The sequence below is a fragment of the Mandrillus leucophaeus genome, unplaced genomic scaffold, assembly GCF_000951045.1.
Source record: "Mandrillus leucophaeus isolate KB7577 unplaced genomic scaffold, Mleu.le_1.0 Scaffold61, whole genome shotgun sequence".
Lineage (NCBI taxonomy): Eukaryota > Metazoa > Chordata > Mammalia > Primates > Cercopithecidae > Mandrillus > Mandrillus leucophaeus.
Genome location: NW_012106586.1, coordinates 20,965 through 26,718, shown reverse-complemented (window position 1 = coordinate 26,718; position 5,754 = coordinate 20,965).

Genomic DNA, 5,754 nt, shown 5'->3' with positions numbered 1-5,754 from the left:
TCGCCTGAAAAAAATTTAAAAGATTCTGTGGTTTGTCGTTTATATACTAATCTTACAAATAGCTTTACATTTTCCTGCACCTATTTTATTTCTTGGGATCACATTGGAAGGAAGTAACAGTAGAAACAGGGGCCTAGGTAAAACACTGCTACAGCCATCTTAGCAGTGGATGAAGATGGCCAATCAGAGGGGCAGTAGGCAAGGAGAATGACGTTGAATCCATAGCCTGTAGGCAAGCTTGGGTACGTAAGTTGCAGGGCTTAGTGCAAAAATAAAAATGTGAGGCCCCTTGTTCAAGAATTTAAAAGTTTAGGGTACAAAAAAATAGAAAGAATGAATAAAGCCTGTGATTTGATAGCATAATAGGGTGACAATAGTCAATAATAATTTAATTGCAAATTTAAAAATAACTAGAAGAGCATAATTGGATTGTTTGTAATACAAAGGATAAACGCTTGAGGGGAGGGGTAGCCCATTCTCCGTGATGTGATTATTATACATTGCATGCCTCTATCAAAAGATCTTATGTACCTCATAATATATATATACCTCCTAGGTACCCACAAGGATAAAAAATAAAAAAGTCAATCTCTCTCTCAAAAAAAAAAAAATTAAAAGTTGAAAATGGCAATAGCCAAGCATTAAATGAAGCATGAGGACTTTGTAAGCAAGGATTGTCCCTGTGTGACTCCATGGGTCACGTGCTTGTGAAGACAGAAGGGATATGATGGTACTTGGTTTGTGTCTTGGAAAGTAGGTGAATTGTGGTGCAAATATTGCCCTGGAACAGAGGGGGTCGAGCAGAGCGCCTACAGTGGGAAACTTGAGAACATTGACATTTCAGGGGTCGGCAGAGGAAGAGAACCTGTAAGGTAGCAGGTAATGACACTCACTATGGAAAGAAGACAACCAAGAGAGCATGGTACCATGGACGCCAAGAGAAGAGAATTGTTCTCTGAGGAAGGCCTGGTCAACAGTCTTCAGAGATGGCTAAGCCGTGCAGTGAATGATTAAGTCATCCGATTAACGTTTAAAAGGTATGTGGGAACTTTGAGGAATAACTGTTTTAGTGGAGCACTGGAAACCAAAGCAAAATTGCATCAGATCGAGGAGTCAGCTGGAGGTGTGAATGCAATAGGAGGAGAGAACAACTGAGAATGCATTTAAATTGGCTTGGCTGTGAAGGAAAGGACAGAGATAGGCCAATGGTGGGAGGGGAATGTTGGGCCAAAGAAAAGTTTGTTTTTGTTTTTCAAGATGACAGAGGCATACAACATACTAACATGTGCACAGGACATGGTGAGTGGAGAGGGAGAGCTGAAAATCCAGAGGCAGCGGAGGAAATACTTGGTAGAGGGAGAGTCCTGAAGGAGGCAGGAGAGTCCAGTGCAGAGCAGGTAGAGGAGTCGTGTTTAGAAGAAGTCTCTCCTCCTGCATTTTTGGAGGAACAAAGCAAGAGAGCACTGGTGTGGGCCAAGTCTGTTTGTTAATTTACAAACAGGAAGCTGCAATGGTTTCCATCTCACTTCCGTTTTCTCTGTGAAGAGGTAAGGCCATTTGTGGGAATGATAAGGGAAGAGGAATGGTCACAGGCTTATAGGTGTGGAGAGTTTCCCTTGAGCATGGGAGGAAATGATGACTAGGAATTCCAAATGGAATCAAGGGCCCAGGGGAGGAATAGGACTGTGGATCTGAAAAAATATCTGCCTGTGTGTTTGTGTGATTTTTCTCCAATCACGCTCCCATACCAAGTGTGTGCAGGGAAGAGGTACAGCTGAACTGATCCCAAAATATGGATTCACCATGTGGAGGGAAAGAGATGGACAATGGCTACAGGATTTGGGTATTGGCATGCGTATGGTTGAAGTAGTAAGACTCGGAGTTCGAGCTGAATAGGAAAAAAAGTGAATACAGTAAGAAACACATGGGAGTGAGGCAGAGGCTTATGGAGTCATTGAGAGATGGAAGATTTCACATAGTCAGAATTGGTGTGAAAATGCAGAAGGGAGGAATAGAGAGAAAGTGGGAGGGAAAAGAAACTGTGGCCACAGGGACTTTAGTGGAGTTGGACCATCAGGGTGATGGCCAGAGCCAGACCAGGCCATGGTTTCCATGAGTAGGATGAACACAAGGCCAAGAGGCTCAAGCCTCTCACAAAGTCTGGAGCGGAAGGAGGGGAGGCCATGACCCGGGTGGCCATGTATTTGAGGAATGAAAGACGTAGCCAGGAGACTGGTCACTCCCAGAAGCAAGGGGAGGGAGTTGATAACACAGTTGAGTAGTAGAAGCATCGGAAAAGAAATGATTTGTGCAAGAGAGCAGAAGAATAACAGCTTGGAAACAAACATTAAGGATGTGTTGTCCTGAAGGGTGCAGTGTGGCGGGACATGCAACCTCTGCAAAAAGAACCATCAGAGCATCCAGCAGAGCCTCACTGAACAGAGGAAAGCCTGTGCTCGCTAGCACAGTTACAGTACACCCTGGACTGAGGATCAGTGGCAGGAGGGGCGAGCACAGCTTCTCTGATAGTCTGGCTGAATGCAGAACTCAGATGGAAAGTAGGCTCAGGAATGTAAATAAGAACTCTTCTTGAGATAAGCCGATATAAATATCCTTTTTCTGAAATGAGAGTGTGATAGCCACAATGGTTTTGGTATTATTCTACACAATCCCTCTCTGGAGTTTTGGTATGGTAGTTACACGTTGAGTTAATTTAAGAAGCTGCCGAATTGTTTGCCAGAGTGACTGTCCCATTCTACTTGCCCACTAGCAATGTCCACATCACCCACTTTCTCTGCATCCTCACTAGTATTTGGCAATGTCACAATTTTTTTATTTTAGACGTTTTAATAGGTGTGTAGTGGAAAGGCAAAGGAGCCAGAAGGGCTAAAGCAATTTTGAAAGAGAAAAAATAAAATAAAAGGCATAAGGCTGCCTGGTTTCAAAATTTATTATTCAATGAGAGTAATCAAGACTGTGTAGTATTGGCAGAGTTAGACGCATAGACTAATGGAACAGAGGAGGAACCTCAAAGACCTACACAGATATGCCTGACCGGTCTTTGACAAAGATGCAAAAGCAATTCATTGGAGGAAAGATAGTCCTTCATCAAATGACACTGGGACAATCAAACATTCCAGACCCAATCTTCACACCTCATACAAAAAATTAGCTCTAACTAATCATTTCATTTGAAACTTTTAGAAAAAAAAGGGAGAAAATCTTTGAGACCTAAAGCGAGGCAAAGAATTCTTGGAGGAAAAACTGACAAACTAGTCTTCGTTAAGATCAAAAAGTTTTGCTTTGCAAAGGATCCTTTAAGAGGGTGAAAAGACAAGTTACAGATTTGGGAGAAAAAATTTGCAAACTAAAAATCTGACAAAGGATAGGTGTCTATAATATATACAGAAATCTCAAAACTGTACAGCAAAAACAGAAACAATTCCATTAGAAAATAGCGAAGGCTGGGAATTGGTGGCTCCAATGTCTCCCCATAGTCAGAAGTGTGGTGCTATCCACCTTAGCTTAGTACACCGGACAAAGGGATTGCTTTTACCCATCCACTGATTAATCCCAAACTTTGTAATGTGGAACACCCACAGAGACACTGCTTTGGAGAAAAGGTCTGGAAGGATAGAAAGAACTCCAGTATGAGGGAACACAACTGCTAAACTAATTAGAACTGAGAATTCTAATTCTAAATTCAAATTAAGAGTTGAGGAAACACCAGAATCTTTTAATTTTGCATTTTGGATCCTCAAGCATTTCTAGATAGTGCAGAAGCTAAAGATACCAATGAGAGGCTAGCAGACCACTAAGGGGCCACTGTTCGTGCACCAAGGGGCTGCTAAGATGTGCCTCTTTGGGACCCCATTTCCCAGGTGCCTGGTGTCCAGTGGTGAGCTACACATTGTAACTCGTGTATCTGAATTGAGCTTGATTATTATTGCATTATAAAGCAAGATGCAGGAGTATTTTTGGTCACTTGAGGCTTGGGCTTTCTTAAACATGCAGTTAAGAACAATATTGTCCTTGGTCCACCTTCTGTTATTTCTTTTATGTTGATGATTCTATAGAGGTGAAGCGTGTTTAGAACCTTTATGGAATAACATCTTGGCTGTCTAAAACCAAGACTTCCCCAAATTTAACATTATTTCAAAATCTCTTGAGGAAGAATATAGCTATACATTTCTCGAGTATGAGAGTACCCTTTATCTTTGCTTATTTACCAGTGTGGAGGCTTCATAAATGAATTCCTAACAATGACCTTGCTACTCAGCTTAATATTCTGCTTCAATTCTTGAGTCAATTGCTAACAGATAAATACATTTTATTGTCACAGACCAATGAACTTATTGTTAAACTCTTGAGTAAAAACAAGATTTTGTTTTGTTTTTATTTTTCAACACAGCTTTTATCGGTAGTCATGATAGCGCTTTAGATACTTAACATATATGTGCTTATGTTTCTCTTGTTTGAAAGCAGAATGAGTTTTTGAAACATAGAAATAAACCCCTACATTAAAGATAAAACCACTCAATTTAATGAGAGTTTATCCAAGGTGAAAAACCAGAAGATTGGATACATTAAAACTAACTTTAAAAGGAGTCAAAAATATTCTTTTACATAGTGAGGTTTAAAAGAGAAGCTATAACTGATGTTAGCAGGGTTTTCTACTTCTGAAACACAGCTCATTCCATTAACCCTATTTATGTCTACATTTTGTCAAACACACCTTACAGTTACTAAGTCCAGGCAGTCATGGAGTTGAGCTATTGTCAGCTTCCTTGGTCTCCCTTGTAGTCATCAGTAATTGTAAAACACAGAAAATGCTTCTGTTGGCTGCGATTCTTACCAAGGAAGAGACTGTGAAGACAGCTGTACATAGCAGATGAATTGGTAACTTAATGAGACCAGAATGTTATAACGAGTTTAGAAGTGAACATTCTTGAGAGGAAAAGTAGCTCAAGTTTGTGATAGGAATCCCCCAATTAGTAATTTAAACAGAGAAGCTCAGTTAATTATAGTATACTAATAAAACTATGAGGTAATCTTTAAATTCTGAACTCACTTTCCTGCAATATTATGGAAGAATGTGTCTTATCCTTTCTTGTGTGTTTTTATAAGAACTAGTTTGAACTAATCCTGTACAGAAAATCCACCTCCATCTGAAAAGCAAGGTTCTTTCTGTTGCTGAACATATCAGATTTCTGACAATGAATCCATTGTTCAAGATAGAAAATATTTTCATAATAAACCTGCAAGAAGTATTCAAGATGTATAAACTTGTTCACATATACGAGAACAAAGTGATCTTTTATCAGTACTTATGATGGCACTGTTACACATTTAAAATATCTGCATTGTGCTTATACCATATTCACCTGTCTAATTATGTGTTGTAAGCAATTTTTAAAACAGTAATTGTCATTGTAAAAGCTGTGCACTTCATTTTCTAAGAATTAAATCAGCCTAAAAACCTATGACCCGTGGATTATCCAGTAAAATGCAAGAGAGAAGCAGAGAAATTTGAACCTGTCATTCCAATTAAAAAGGAATTTATAGTCCAAACTAGCATTCATAATTTCAGAGAAAATATAAAAAAATAGGGCCAGGCAAATAGGCTCACTTATTTTGTCCAGTTGTTCAGGGACAGTTCAGTTTAATGATCATTTCATTTATTTATTCAGCTCTTCTATCATTCATTCATAAGTTACTTACTAATTCCTTGGGGGACAGTAATGAAGACAGTAG